The sequence below is a fragment of the Hyla sarda genome, chromosome 6 (genome assembly GCF_029499605.1).
Source record: "Hyla sarda isolate aHylSar1 chromosome 6, aHylSar1.hap1, whole genome shotgun sequence".
Classification (NCBI taxonomy): domain Eukaryota; kingdom Metazoa; phylum Chordata; class Amphibia; order Anura; family Hylidae; genus Hyla; species Hyla sarda.
Window position 1 is genome coordinate 137,272,396 of NC_079194.1, and position 16,119 is coordinate 137,288,514.

Genomic DNA, 16,119 nt, shown 5'->3' on the forward strand with positions numbered 1-16,119 from the left:
TTTTTGCAATATACATGTGTTATATGTTTTGGCAGCATGTGTGTGTTTTGCTTATCTGTTTGTTGGGCAGGAAGTTCTGTAGTTCAGAGGGTTTTCTTTTACTGTTGGTCACAATTCTGAGTCTGTTGTGGGCAAGATGTCATAGCATTTTTTTTTCTCTGCCTGCATGAGAGAAATAAGCCACGCCCCCTCATCTCATCCAGCTTTGTACACAGCTCCTCCCCTCCCCTCCCCCCGCTCTATATTCTAATGACGCAGATCTGCACAGGAGAAGGGACACAAATCTCATACTGGGAATGATCTCTATATGTGAAGGGGGAGGGGCGGCGACTCCTGAATGACACATGCTGGGAGTTGTAGTCCCTGTTGTGTGTGTGTGTATGCTAGTGTTTACAAACCAGTGTGCCTCCAGCTGTTGCAAAACTACAACTCCCAGCATGCCCTGACAGACTTTGGGCATGCTGGGAGTTGTAGATTTGCAACAGCTGGAGGCACACTGGTTGGGAAACACTGTTCTAGCCTATTCAACATACACATCATGTTACACCAGTGTTTCCCAACCAGTGTGCCTCCAGCTGTTGCAAAACTACAACTCCTAGCATTCCCAAAGGCTGTCAGGGCATGCTGGGAGTTGTAGTTTTGCAACACCTGGAGGCACCCTGGTTGGGAAACACGGGTGTATGCCCTACAGAGTGTGGTGAACTACAACCCCCAGGAGACTACAGAGGCAGTATGCTGGTGTTATACCACAGACTGAAGACTCCTAAGTGACACATGCTGGGAGTTATAGTCCCTTTTATGTGTGTATGACAGTGTATCCCAACCAAGGCTGATTTATATTAGTGTGCTGTGTATAAGGGGGCCGACCCGGGGAAATAGTAGGATGGGTAAAGGGTGGAACAAACAAACCAAAAAAATTTTTTAAAAAAAGGAGCCGCCGCATGCTGGGATTTGTAGTTTTCAGCACAGCAAGAAACAGGAAATAGAAGCAAAGATGGGAAAACAAACTGGGGGATAAAAAGACAACAAAGAATGGAAATAGAGTTGCCTAAACAACAAGAATAGAAATGAAACAAAACAAATAGGGTAAGTCAAAAACGGAAAAACACGTTGACTACCGGAATACCCCTTTAACTTAAATTTCAAAAGTTTAAATTTAAATAAAAAAATTAGGGATCGACCGATTATCGGTATGGCCGATATTATCGGCCGATAATCACGATTTTGGGCATTATCGGTATCGGCAATTATCTTGCCGATAAGCAGATAATGCCCCGCACCGCCCCCACCGCACCGCGAACGCCACCCCCTCGACCCGCCGCACCGCACCCCCGACCCAACGCACCGCGTCGCACCCCCCACCGTGATGCTAGGCGGTATACCGGTATGGATTTTTTCCCATACCGCTATACCGGTCGGGCCCCTCCCCCACCCTCCGAGTCAATAAAAAAATTAAACTTACCCGTAATGGGGGTGGTCCAGGCCATCCTTCCTTCATGTAGTGTCCGGGGGCGTTCCGGGTGGAGGGTGGTCCGGTCCGGGCTGTCCTTCTTCTCCCACGGTCTTCTTCTCCACTCCGGGCAGGCTCCGGCCTAGTACTCTGCATAGACACCGCTACGCTGTGATGTCAGGTGCGTCGCTGCGTACGGGCGTCACTGCGCAGCGACGTCTATGCAGCGTACTAGGCCGGAGCCTGCCCGGAGTGGAGAAGAAGACCGCCGGAGAAGGACAGCCCGGACCGGACCACCCTCCACCCGGAACGCCCCCGGACACTACATGAACGATGGATGGATGGCCCGGACCACCCTGGCAGGTAGGGGAGAGAAGCGGGTGGCGGCGGCGATCTCTGGCCCCGCAAAAGCCACTGCAGATCATTGATTTAAAGCGCCCGCTTTAAATCAATGATCTGCAGCAGTGTCGCAGGGGGTTAAATAGCCGATAACTTATACCGGAATATCGGTATAAGTTATCGGCTATCGGCCCTAACCTGCACCGATTATCGGTATCGGCCCTAAAAAACCGATATCGGTCGATCCCTAAAAAAAATCATACACTTCAAAGGTCTCCTCATGTTTCAGCCAACTCCAGGTTGTGTAATTCAGGAAATATATGGTTTACTGATACTGTGTCTGGGACTGAAAATTTTGTTATGGTAGCACTAGCTATCCAAAATCTTCATTTTAAATTTCAAAAATTCTTGTATTTTTTCTTGGGGATTGTGAAGCCCTAGGGTCTCTTCATGCTTCAGGCAACTCCAGGCTGTGTCATTCAGGCAATATATGGTTTCCTGATGTTGCTGCTGGGCCTGGGTCTGGGAATAAAAATGTTGTTATGGTAGGTAGCACTAGCTATCCCTAATCTTCCTTTTACATTTCAAAAATTCTTGTGTTTTTTCTTGGGGATTGTGAAGCCCTGGTGTGTACTCATGCTTCAGCCAACTCCAGGCTGTGTAATTCATGCAATATATGGTTTACTGATACTGGTGCTGGTCCTGGGTCTGGGAATAAAAATGTTGTTATGGTAGGTTCATTCATCTTTTATTCTTATGGATTGTGAAGGCCTAGTGTCTACTCATGCTGCTGCCAACTCCTGGCTGTGCCATTCAGCCACTGTATGGTCTCCTCATGCTGCCAACACCTCCACACTGTGTCATTCAGCCACTGTATGATCTCCTCATGCTTCTGCCACCTTCAGGCTGTACCATTCAGACACTATATGGGCTCCTTATGCTTTCCCTACCTCCAGGCTGTGTCATTCAGCCAATATATCGTTTTCTGATGCTGCTGGGACTGGGATATTAACTGAATATACGTTATGGTAACACTAGCTAACATAAATGCTTAATTGAGATTTAAACATTGATCTTTCAATGTAAGGGGTTGTGAAACCCTCGGGTGTACTGCTGACGCCTGCTCCTGACTTCTCCTGTGTCTTTCAGGAATTACTTGGCTTGCTAAATACATGCTTAATAGAAATTTCAACAATGATCTTCCAATGTAAGGGGATATGAAACCCTCTGGTGTACTGCTGATGCCTTCTCCGGACTGTGTCTTTCAGGAATTACTTGCCTTACTGATGCTTCTGGGCTTGGGCCTTACATTTTTGGATGGTAGCACTAGCCAACATGCATCTTCAATAGAGATTTCAACATTCACCTTTTAATGTTAGGGGTTGTGAATCCCTCTTGTGTATTCTTGCTGCTGCCTGCTCCTGTATGTGTCATATACCAACTACATGGTTTAGTGATGCTGCTGAGCCTAGGACTTACCTATATATGTTTATGGTAGCACTAGGTACCATACATCTTCAATTGCAATTTCAAAATTCATCTTTTGTTATTACACGGAAATCACAAAAGAAGCAAAAACCTGTCCTAAGAGGCACTGCTTGTTGAGGTCACAAATAGGAGAGACACAGGCCAGCAGAGGACAAGTAAATTTATCAGCAAAAAGGACAACGCGTTTCGGCACATACATACAGAGTGCTTTCCTCAGGTCCAAACGTATGCAGCTAAAAAAACAATAATGATTTAGGGAAAGGGATCGTACCAGGATGTCAGTAGACAGTTTGTTTATTGTGTGATAGATGGGTCTACAAAGATCCATTAGGTTATGTGTTACTATGTAGTAGGTTTTGTAGGAAGATAGAAACATGCGTAGTTGATAAAAAAGCAACACACGTAGAGCTGATGGTGTGATATATGGTATGCGTGAATTATATGGAGATGCGTATAAAGTAAACATGTGTCTTTAAAGAATATAATTTATGTCTAAAATTCATCTAAATGTAAGAATTATAAGATCCTGGAAACGTATATAGCGGGAAAAACATATATAGCAGGAATATGTGGGGAAATAAAAATAAGTATACGGCGGCAATCAAATATTACATGTGACCGTACACAAAATCTATAAAATACCAGGGTTAAGCAGAATTTGTGTAATTACACAGTAAATAAAATTTAAAATAAAACTATAACACATCACTATAGATATCAGATGTATTGATAATCTATCATATATGTGTATACAACCTTATGGCATAATAGATTTCGTTCAGCTTGGCACAGTTATGACCCCTTTAGTAAATTCTATTGGCTATGGTACAATACTATGGACTCATGGTGTAAGGAAGTCAAAGAGAAAGGGAACTTACCACTCTTCATATAATGATGGGTGCAAGAGATACTGCAAACAGAAAGGCAGACAATGTGTTGTAAGGGACAGGTACTGACCAAGTTAATGGTATAGAGTAGAGGGAATGGTAAGAAGAATACCTGGAGAGGATCCTGTGTGATGCGGTGCTGGCGTGGGTCTGACAGCACGTGTCTTTTATTATTAGAGATTATGAGGCCCTATTGTCTCCTCATCTGCCGCCAACTCCAGGCTGTGCCATTCAGACACTATATGGTCTCCTCATGCTTTAGCCTCATCCATGCTGTGTCATCCAGCCACTATATGGTCTCTTCATGCTGCCAACACCTCCACGCTGTGTCATTCAGCCACTATATGGTCTCCTCATGCTGCCAACACCTCCACGCTATGTCATTCAGTCACTATATGGTCTCCTGACACTGATGCCACCACCAGGCTCTGTCATTGTGCTGCTCTACGGCAGTGATTCTAAAAGCGATGCCGGTAATCTGCATGTTATTTTGAATAACAGTATTATTTCACTAATCTAGCACACTCCATATGTGTGTTAGAACACAGCGAAGTTTTCTTCACCCCTATTGAGGCTCTCTAGGCCAGAAATAGCCGTTTTTAATATAGATTCGACGCAAATAAATTCGGATCGAAACTAATTTTTTCTAAAAATTTGGCGAATCAGACGAATCGAATTTTTAAAAGTTCGCTAATCTCTAATTAAGAGTACATACTTCTATTGGGTCACCGTTAGGCTAGTATACGCTAATTTGGCAGGAATCCACATGGCAACTGACTACACTTTTGTGTAACTGTTATTTTTTCATCCACAGAATCATATGAGAGCTTGTTTTTTGAATGACCAATTGTACTTTGCAATGGCATTTTTATTTTATTTTACTATTAAATGTACTGGGAAACAAAAGTATTATTGTAGGGAGGATTTGAAAAAAGCATACTCTATTTTTGTTAACAAAAACTTTTTTATAACAAAATAAGTACGCTTAACATTGTCCTATTATGAGCCCTACATTTTTTTTAATTTTTTTGTCATTAGAGCTGTATGAGGGCAAATTTTTTGTGCTCTGATCTTAAATTTTGTAGGTACCACTTTTTTGTATATATGTGACTGATTACGTTTTATTCCAGCTTTACAGCCTGAGATGATGTGAAACATGTTGTTTGTTCCAGTCTACATCCACATTCTGAACTGCCCTTTTCTTATGGGATGTCCATGAAATAAAGCGTCTAATTTTCATCACTACACAGTGGGTGAGTGCGGCTTAGTCATTACTCTACTTATTACTAGTTAAATAGTTTATAAGGTTGCAAAAAAGACATCAGCCTATCACCGGCCGAGACGGGACATTGCTGTGGCCGGTGATAGGCTGAAGCTCCGTGTGACGTACTGGGCTAAAGGAAGTAGGAAGCAGACAGTCCGGCCAATCGATCAGCTGTTGCGGAGCTCCGGGAGAACATATGGAGGTAAGTGAAAGGTTTTTTTGTCTTTTTTTGCAGCTCGGGCAGGATGGAATAGAAAAAGTCTGTGCCGGACATCTCCTTTAATGTCTTATTATTTAGTACATAATTGTACATTTTGTTTTTACGACCCAAGTGCATAACCTTAAATTTATCCACATAAAATTTTATTTGCCATGTCTGTTCTTAAGTCCTAGATCCCTCTGTAATATTATGTTTTCCTCCTCCGTGATGATCACCTTACCCAATTTAGTGTCATTTGCAAATACAGAGATTCTACTCTGTAATAACTCTACAAGGTCATTAACCCCTTCTCGACCCATGAGATACATAGCAGCTGACATCTGCTGGTAATGACTGACTTCAGAGATCTATACAGGTCATGGCATTTAAACATTAAATGCCGCTATTCCCTGGTGTCTAGTGGCCCCATAGCCCCCCCCCCCCCCCCGTGATGTAATCGATGGGTTGCTAGGGAAGCCCAAGGCCTTAACTTGTCCTAGGCATCCTCCCTTGCTCTGTGATTGCTGAAGGCTCACTTTGGAAGCCCTTAGCAATAGAGCACAGATTTCATGGATCAATGTAATGCAATAGCATTACATTGATCTATGTAAGCCATCTGATGATGGCATATGATAGGCCCCTAGGGAGGGCCAAAAAGTGTGTATAAAAAAAATGGGGAAAAAAATGTTTAAAAAAATAAAATAAAAAATAAATCTCTCCCCTAATAAAAATTCAAATTACCCCCCTTTTACCATTTTGTAAATAAAACACAGTACAAACAAAAAAAAAATACACATATTTGGTATTGCCGTAATTGTCCGAACTATTAAATTATGTTTCTGATCCTGCACGGTGAACTGCGTAAACGCAAATAAATTTTGAACGCCAAAATTACAGATTTTTTGGTTACATTACATTCCAAAAAAAGTTATAAAAAGTGATCAAAAAGCTTGAACTACACAGAAGTGATACCATTGAAAACTACAGTTCATGGTGAAAAAAACAAACCCTAAAACAGCAGGTGAGACATTGGTAATGAACAAAGATGTAATGTCAGATTTACTGTATTTTGAACTTCGAAAACATTATTGCCCTAAAAGATTGTGCAATTCCATATTTTTTTCAAATTTTGCCCATCATAATTTTTTTTTTAACAGCTTTGTAATACATTGTATGATAATAAAAAGTGTATCAGTGGAAAGTACAACTTGCCACGCAGAAAATAATAATAAAAATTTGTCAGTGGAAAAATAAAAAAGTTATGGGTCTTAGAAGGTAAGGAGGAAAAAAATGTAAGCCAGAATTTTTTTTTTGCACAGTCATGAAGGGGTTAATAAAGATATTGAAACGAAGCCGACCCAGTACTGACCCCTGCGGTACCCCACTTGTAACTCACCCAACTAGAGTAAGTTAATTTACATATATCCTCCCCTAGTCCCAGCATCCTCATTTTATGTACTAACCTTTTGCGCATCAAACGTCCAGATACAACATCCACAGCTTCACCCCGATCCAATCTATAACTGACCTCCTCAGTGAAGCTGATCAGATTGGTCTGACAGGACCGATCCTGCATAAACCCATGTTGATGGTCTGTTAGAAGATTATTTTCATTCAGATACTCCAGAATAGCATCTCTGAGGATACCCTCAAATATCTTACCCACAACAGATGTTAAAGGGGTTCTCCGGTGGAAAACAATAATCTTTTTTAAATCAACTGGTGCCAGAAAGTTAAATAGATTTGTAAATTAAAATAATAGAGTTTCCAGTCCTCGAATACCTCAGCCAAAAAGGTTGTACAATGGATGTTTGGAAAGATGCATACATTTTATTATAAATAACTTTTACACATAACATTTCTCACAGGGCCTGGGTGATATAATATAAAATAACATAAAAAATATATACTTGACAATAAATGGACAATCTATAAAAAGGGATACCTGTAAGCTACAAGAAAAATGTCAAGTGGGTATGGAAGGACACTTCTGAATAAATATATATAACTGCAATAGTGATTGACCGCAATTCACATTTAATAGCAGTTCGTATTCAATAATGCGGTATCTGAATAACTGATGGTACTATGTACCGCTAACTGCTCCTTGAATAATCGCTGTCTACCACTCTGTAAAGGCTCCGCTGATGGTAAAATTGCCGGTGTACAGTAAATAATATTGCGACTCTGCCGGGAACAGTATACAGCCAAGGTGCTCCAGACCAGGCGCGTGTAGATGGTAAGCTGTTTCTTCTGTGGCCGGCAGCTACAGAGCTCCGGTGATTTTGAAGCGCTGGAGACACATGGTGGTATGCAAAGTAGTACCTGGCAGGGTACACAGATGGAAGCACACACAGTGGTATGCGGTAGTATATGAAATAGTACCTGGCAGAGTACACAGATGGACGCAGCTGGAGTAGTACCTGGCAGGGTACAAGGTAGGGTACCCAGATGGAGGCAGCTAGAATAGTACCTGGCAAGGATTACAGATGGAAGTAGTTGGAACAGTTTGGCGGCAGAATTTTCAATCTAATAGTGGTCAGATAGTAATCCATGCAAAGTTCCTAAATAAAAAGTCCTTCCTTAGCACCTTGTTCAGACAGAGGAAGTCCTTTTTTTTTTTCTTTTCAGTCTGACCACAGTTCTCTCTGCTGACACCTCTGTCCATGTCAGGAACTTTCCAGAATAGGAGCAAATCCCCATAGCAAACCTATCCTGCTCTGGACAGTTCCTGACAGGACATAGGCGTCAGCAGAGAGCACTGTGGTCAGACAGAAAAGAACTACACAACTTCCTCTGGAGCATACAGCAGCTGATAGGTACTGAAAGGATTAAAAGGGTACTCCGATGGAAAACTTTTTTAACCCCTTGGGGACGGAGCCCATTATGACCCTAAGGACGGGAGCATTTTTTGCAAATCTGACCACTGTCACTTTAAGCATTAATAACTCTGGGAAGCTTTTACTTATAAATTTGATTCCGAGATAGTTTTTTCCTGACATATTCTACTTTATGGTAGTGGTAAATTTTCGTTGATACTTGCATCATTTCTTGGTGAAAAATTCAAAAATTTTATGAAAAATCAGAAAATTTAGCATTTTTCTAACTTTGAAGCTCTCTGCTTATAAGGAATATGGATATTCCAAATAAATTATATATTGATTCACATATACAAAATGTCTACTTTATATTTGCATTCTAAAGTTGACATGTTTTAACTTTTGGAAAACATCAGAGGGCTTCAAAGTTCAGCAGCAATTTTACAATTTTTCACAAAATTTTCTAAATCGGAATTTTTCAGGGACCAGTTCAGTTTTGAAGTGGATTTGAAGGGCCTTCATATTAGAAATACCCCACAAATGACCCAATTATAAAAACTGCACCCCTCAATGTATCCAAAATGACATTCAGTAAGTGTGTTAACCCTTTAGGTGTTTCGCAGGAAAGTGAAGGAGAAAATTCAAAATCTTCATTTTTTACACTCGCATGTTCTTGTAGACCCAGTTTTTGAATTTTTACATGTGGTAATAGGAGAAAAAGACCCCCAAAATTTGTAACCCAATTTTTCTCGAGTAAGGAAATACCTCATATTAGGGATGTCCCGATACTGATACTAGTATCAGTATCGGGGCCGATACTGGCCATTTCCATGGTATCGGGGACTCGTTCAATGTCCCCGATACCATGACCGATACCTGCTGCCGCTCCGCAACCTGGTGTGAAGAAAACTGAAGAAGCGTTCTGTGTCCCGATCTTCACTAACACCGGTTCTCCCGTCTGCTTCATTGCGATCTATGGAGGAGCATGCGACACACACGTCACTCCTCCTCCCCTGCGCCCAGCGTAACGCTACGGAGGAAGCAGAGTGACGTGTATGTCACATGCTCCTCCATAGATCGCCATGATGCGACGGGAGGACTGAGCAGTGGAGTGGCAGCAGCCGACAGAGGACAGCTGCAGGTGAGCTGTCTACAAGGGTGAGGGCTGCGGTCTGCAGGGGGGCCCTACTAATGTCTAAAGGGGGCCCTGCTGTCTAAAGGGGGGTCCCTGCTAGCTGTCTAAAGGGGGGTCCCTGCTAGCTGTCTAAAGGGGGGTCCCTGCTAGCTGGCTAAAGGGGGGTCCCTGCTAGCTGGCTAAAGGGGGGTCCCTGCTAGCTGGCTAAAGGGGGGTCCCTGCTAGCTGGCTAAAGGGGGGTCCCTGCTAGCTGGCTAAAGGGGGGTCCCTGCTAGCTGGCTAAAGGGGGGTCCCTGCTAGCTGTCTAAAGGGGGGTCCCTGCTAACGTCTAAAGGGGGGCCCTGCTAATGACTAAAGGGGGGCCCTGCTAATGTCTAAAGGGGAGGGGGCTGCTAATGTCTAAAGGAGGGCCCTGCTGTCTAAAGGGGGGAGGGGGGTGCTAATGTCTAAAGGGGAGCCCTGCTGTCTAAAGGGGGAAGGGGGCTGCTAATGTCTAAAGGGTGGCCCCTGCTAATGTCTAAAGGGGGGCCCCTGCTAATGTCTAAAGGGGGAGGGGTGCTGCTAACGTCTAAAGGGGGGCCCTGCTAATGTCTAAAGGGGATACTCCCTACTATTAAAGACAATCTTACAGCAGAGTCACCTGCACTAACTTGAATCTATATGTAGATAGGTCAGGTGACCGGGTTTCTACCGCTGCTCACCATGTGTATATCGGTCTCAACGCCAATGCAAATTCCCTGTTCTGTCCAATGGAGAAGAGAGAAATCTTGGCTCATACTACAGCAGCCGCCTCCATTGTACACAACAAGGACCCACATATCATACGGTAAACAGTACCAGAAACCGGGTCACCCTGGTGTCAGATTCCCTTTAAAATATAAGTACTCGTACTTGGTATCGGCGAGTACTAGAATTAAAGTATCGGTACTCGTAATCGGTCTTAAAAAAGTGGTATCGGGACATCCCTACCTCATGTGTATGTCAAGTGTTCGGCGGGCGCAATAGAGGGCTCAGAAGGGAAGGAGCAACAATGGGATTTTGGAGAGTGAATTTAGCTGAAATGGTTTTTGGGGGGCATGTCGCATTTAGGAAGCCCCTGTGGTGCCAGAACAGCAAAAAATACCCACATGGCATACTATTTTGGAAACTACACCCCTTAACCTCTTAAGGACGCAGGGCATATGGATACGCCCTGCATCCCGAGCCGAGCCGCTAGCCGGTTGGGGACCAGAGCCGGATGCCTGCTGAAATCGTTCAGCAGGTATCCCGGCATATCGCCCAGGGGGGTCATTATGCCCCCCCATGTCGGCGATCGCCGCAGATCGCTGGACAATTCAGTCCAGCGATCTGCGGCGATTCGGGGTCAATCGGGTCTCCAGTGACCCGGAATTACTGGCTGTTCGGGGCCGTCTCTGATGGCCCCGAACAGCCAGAGCATGCAGGGGTGAGGTGGCACTAGTGCCACCTCACGATCGCCCTGATTCGTCAGCCGGCCAATCAGGGCGCCTGCTGCGGGCGTCACTCCCGCACCCGCTCCGCCCCTCTTCCGGAGGGTGTGAGCGGGAGCGGGAAGACGACCCCGGGTGCTGGGGACCCCGATCCCCGGCGTCCATGTTGGGATCGGGGCCCCAGGAGCGACGGTGGCGGCGAGGGACAGCCTGCGATGGAGCAGCAGCAGGAGGTGAGTTATAGCCTCCTGCTGTTGCTTAGCAACAGCTCCCAGCATGCCAAAAGGCATGCTGGGAGCTGTAGTTATGCAACAGCAGGAGGCAGACCACCACAACTCCCAGCATTCCCTTATGGGCATGCTGGGACTTATGGTTTTGCAACAGCTGGAGGCACATTTTTTCTATGGAAAAGTGTACCTTCAGCTGTTGTATAACTACAACTCCCAGCTTGCACAAATAGCTAAAGTGCATGCTGGGAGTTGTAGTGGTGCATCTGCTGGTTGCATAACTACAACTCCCAGCATGCCCGTTGGCTGTCGGTGACTGCTGAGAGTTGTAGTTTTGCAACAGCTGAAGGCACACTGGTTGTGAAACAGAGTTTTTTTTTTTTACCTAACTCAGTGTTTCACGACCGGTGTGCCTCCAGCTGTTGCAAACTACAACTCCCAGCAGTCACCTTACACCATGCACCGTACATGCTGGGAGTTGTAGTTTTGCAACAGCTGGAAGCACACTGGTTTTGAAACACTGAGTAAGGTCACAAACTCCGTGATACATAACCAGTGTGCCTACAGCTGTTGCAAAATTAAAACTCTTAGCATGTACAGTCTGTCAGCGCATGCTGGGAGTTGTAGTTTTGCAACAGCTGGATGTCCCCCCCAATGTGAATGTACAGGGCGGAGGCTTACAGTAAGTATCGGGCTGCAAGTTTGAGCTGCAGCAAATTTTCTGCAACAGCTCAAACTGCCAGCGAGAAACTACTGTGAACCCCCGCCCGTGCGACTGTACCCTAAAAACGCTACACTACACTACCACCAAAAATAAAATAAAAAGTAAAAAACACTACATATACACATACCCCTACACAGCCCCCCTCCCCTCCCCAATAAAAATGAAAAATGTCTGGTACGCCACGGTTTCCAAAACGGAGCCTCCAGCAGTTGCAAAACAACAACTCCCAGTATTGCTGGACAGCCGTTGACTGTCCAGGCATGCTGGGAGTTTTGCAACAGCTGGAGGCACCCTGTTAGGGGAATTCTACGCCAGTGATTCCCAATGTCCACCCCTATGCAATCCCTAATTTAGGCCTCAAATGCGCATGGCGCTCTCACTTTGGAGCCCTGTCGTATTTCAAGGCAACAGTTAAGGGCCACATATGGGGTATCGCCGTACTCGGGAGAAATTGGGCTTCAAATTTTGGGGGGTATTTTCTGCTTTTACCCTTTTTAAAAATGTTAAGTTTTTGGGAAAAGAAGCATTTTAGGTAAATTTTTTTTTATTTTTTTTACATATGCAATAGTCGTGAAACGCCTGTGGGGTATTAAGGTTCACTTAACCCCTTGTTACATTCCCCGAGGGCTCTAGTTTCCAAAATGGTATGCCATGTGGGGTTATTTTGCGGTCCTGGCACCATAGGGGCTTCCTAAATGCGGCTTGCCCCCAGAGCAAAATTTGCTTTCAAAAAGCCAAATGTGACTCCTTCTCTTCTGAGACCTGTAGTGCCCCAACAGAGCACTTTTCACCCCCATATGGGGTGTTTTCTGAATCGGGAGAAATTGGGCTTCAAATTTTGGGGGGTATTTTCTGCTTTAAGCCTTTGTATAAATGTAAATTTTTTGGGAAACCAAGCATTTTAGGTAAATTTTAAAAAATGTTTTTACATATGCAAAAGTCGTGAAACACCTGTAGGGTATTAAGGTTCACTTTACCCCTTGTTACGTTCCCCGAGGGGTCTAGTTTCCAAAATGGTATGCCATGTGTTTTTTTTTTTTTGCTGTCCTGGCACCATAGGGGCTTCCTAAATGCGGCATGCCCCCAGAGCAAAATTTCCTTCAAAAAAGCCAAATGGGGGGTATTTTCTGCTATTACCCTTTTTAAAAATGTAAAACTTTAGGGAAACCAAGCATTTTAGGTAAAAAAATTTTTTTTTTTTTTTTACATATGCAAAAGTCGTGAATCACCTGTGGGGTATTAAGGTTCACATTACCCCTTGTTACGTTCCCCGAGGGGTCTAGTTTCCAAAATGGTATGCCATGTGTTTTTTTTTGCTGTTCTGGCACCATAGGGGCTTCCTAAAAGTGACATGCCCCCCAAAAACCATTTGACGCTACTTCCCTTCTGAGCCCTGCGCCCGCTGAACAATTAACATAGACATATGAGGTATGTGCTTACTCGAGAGAAATTGGGTTTCAAATACAAGTAAAAATTTTCTCCTTTTTACCCCTTGCAAAAATTCAAAAATTGTGTCTACAAGAACATGCGAGTGTAAAAAATGAAGATTGTGAATTTTCTCCTTCACTTTGCTGCTATTCCTGTGAAACCCGTAAAGGGTTAAAACGCTTACTGAATGTCATTTTGAATACTTTCGGGGGTGCAGTTTTTATAATGGGGTCATTTATGGGGTATTTCTAATATGAAGACCCTTCAAATCCACTTCAAACCTGAACTGGTCCCTGAAAAATAGCGAGTTTCAAAATTTTGTGAAAAATTGGAAAATTGCTGCGGAACTTTGAAGCCCTCTGGTGTCTTCCAAAAGTAAAAACTCATCAATTTTATGATGCAAATATAAAGTAGACATATTGTATATGTGAATAAAAAAAAATAATTATTTGGAATATCCATTTTTCTTACAAGCAGAGAGCTTCAAAGTTAGAAAAATGCAAAATTTTCTAATTTTTCATCAAATTTTGGGATTTTTCACCAAGAAAGGATGCAAGTTACCAAAAAATTTTACCACTACGTTAAAGTAGAATATGTCACGAAAAAACAATCTCGGAATCAGAATGATAACTAAAAGCATTCCAGAGTTATTAATGTTTAAAGTGACAGTGGTCAGATTTGCAAAAAATGGCCGAGTCCTTAAGGTGAAAAAGGGCTCAGTCCTTAAGGGGTTAAGGAACGTAACAAGGGGTACAGTGAGCCTTAACTACCCACAGGTGTTTGACGAATTTTTGTTAAAGTTGGATATGTAAATGAAAAAAATATATATATATTTTTTTACAAAAATGCATTTTCCCCCTAAATTTTACATTTTTACAAGGGGTAATAGGAGAAAATGACCCCCAAAATTTGTAACCCCATTTCTTCTGAGTATGGAAATACCCCACGTGTGGACGTCAAATGCTCTGCTGGCGCACTACAATGCTCAGAAGAGGAGGAGCGCCATTGAGCTTTTGGAAAGAGAATTCGTTTGGAATGGTAGTCAGGGGCCATGGGCGTTTACAAAGCCCCCTGTGGTGCCAGAACAGTGGACCCCCCCCACATGTGACCCCATTTTGGAAACTACACCCCTCACAGAATTTAATAAGGGGTGCAGGGAGTATTTACACCGCACTGGCATTTGACAGATCTTTGGAACAGTGGTCAGACACCTGTGGGGCGTAAATGCTCACTGTACTCCTTATTACATTACATAAGGGGTGTAGTTTCCAAAATGGGATCACATGTGGAGGGGTCCATTGTTCTGGCACTCTGGGGGCTTTGTAAACACATTTGGCCTTCAATTCCGGACAAATTTTCTCTTCAAAATCCCAATGGCGCTCCTTCTGTTCTGAGCATTGTAGTTCGCCCGCAGAGCACTTTACATCCACATATGGGGTATTTTCTTACTCAGAAGAAATGGGGTTACAAATTTTGGGGGGCTTTTTTCCTATTTTCCCTTGTGAAAATGAAAAATTTAGGGTAACACCAGCATTTTAGTGAAAACATTTTTTTTTTCATTTTCCCATCCAAATTTAATGAAAATTCGTCAAACACCTGTGCGGTGTTAAGGCTCACTATACCCCTTCTCACATTCCATGAGGGGTGTAGTTTCCAAAATGGGGTCACATGTGGGTATTTATGTTTTTGCGTTTATGTCAGAACTTCTGTAAATTCAGCCACCCCTGTGCAAATCACCAATTTAGGCCTCAAATGTACATGGTGCGCTCTCACTCCTGAGCCTTGTTGTGCGTCCGCAGAGCACTTTACAGCACGTATGGGGTATTTCCATACTCAGGAGAAATTGCGTTACAAATTTTGGGGGTCCTTTTTTCCTTTTACTGCTTGTGAAAATAAAAAGTATGGGGCAACACCAGCATGTTAGTGTAACATTTTTTTATGTTTTTTACACTAACAGGCTGGTGTAGACCCCAAATTTTCCTTTTCATAAGGGGTAAAAGGAGACAAAGGCCCCCAAAATTTGTAGTGCAATTTCTCCCGAGTACGGAAATACCCCATATGTGGCCCTAAACTGTTTCCTTGAAATACGACAGGGCTCTGAAATGAAAGAGTGCCATGCGCATTTGAGGACTAAATTAGGGATTGCATAGGGGTATTCTACGCCAGTGATTCCCAAACAGGGTGCCTCCAGCTGTTGCTAAACTCCCAGCATGCCTGGACAGTCAGTGGCTGTCCAGAAATGCTGGGAGTTGTTGTTTTGCAACAGCTGGAGGCTCCGTTTTGGAAACACTGCCGTGCAATATGTTTTTTATTTTTATTGGGGGGACAGTGTAAGGGGGTGTATATGTAGTGCTTCACCCTTTTTTGTGTTAGTGTAGTGTAGTGTTTTTAGGATACATTCACACTGGCGTGTTACGGTGAGTTTCCCGCTAGGAGTTTGCACTGCGGCAAAAAATTTGCCGCAGCCCAAACTTGAAGCAGGAAATTTACTGTAAACCTGCCCGTGTGAATGTACCCTGTACATTCACATGGGGGGGGGGGGGGGGGTGCAAACCTCCAGCTGTTTCAAAACTACAACTCAAAGCATGTACTGACAGACCGTGCATGCTGGGAGTTGCACTTTTGCTGGAGGCACACTGGTTGGAAAACCTTCAGTTAGGTTCTGTTACCTAACTCTGTATTTTACAACCAGTGTGCCTCCAGCTGTTGCA

The 16,119-nt window shown here is 43.7% G+C and overlaps 1 long non-coding RNA gene across 2 annotated transcripts in view; it reads left to right on the forward strand.

The window, feature by feature from the left end:
- The window catches only part of LOC130276182 (uncharacterized), a 158,810-nt gene that overhangs the window by 28,300 nt on the left and 114,391 nt on the right, over nt 1-16,119 (forward strand). For both annotated transcript variants that reach the window (XR_008845039.1, XR_008845038.1), the window contains exon 2: nt 5,295-5,417. This is a non-coding gene — a long non-coding RNA (uncharacterized LOC130276182). The remainder of the gene's footprint in view (nt 1-5,294; nt 5,418-16,119) is intronic.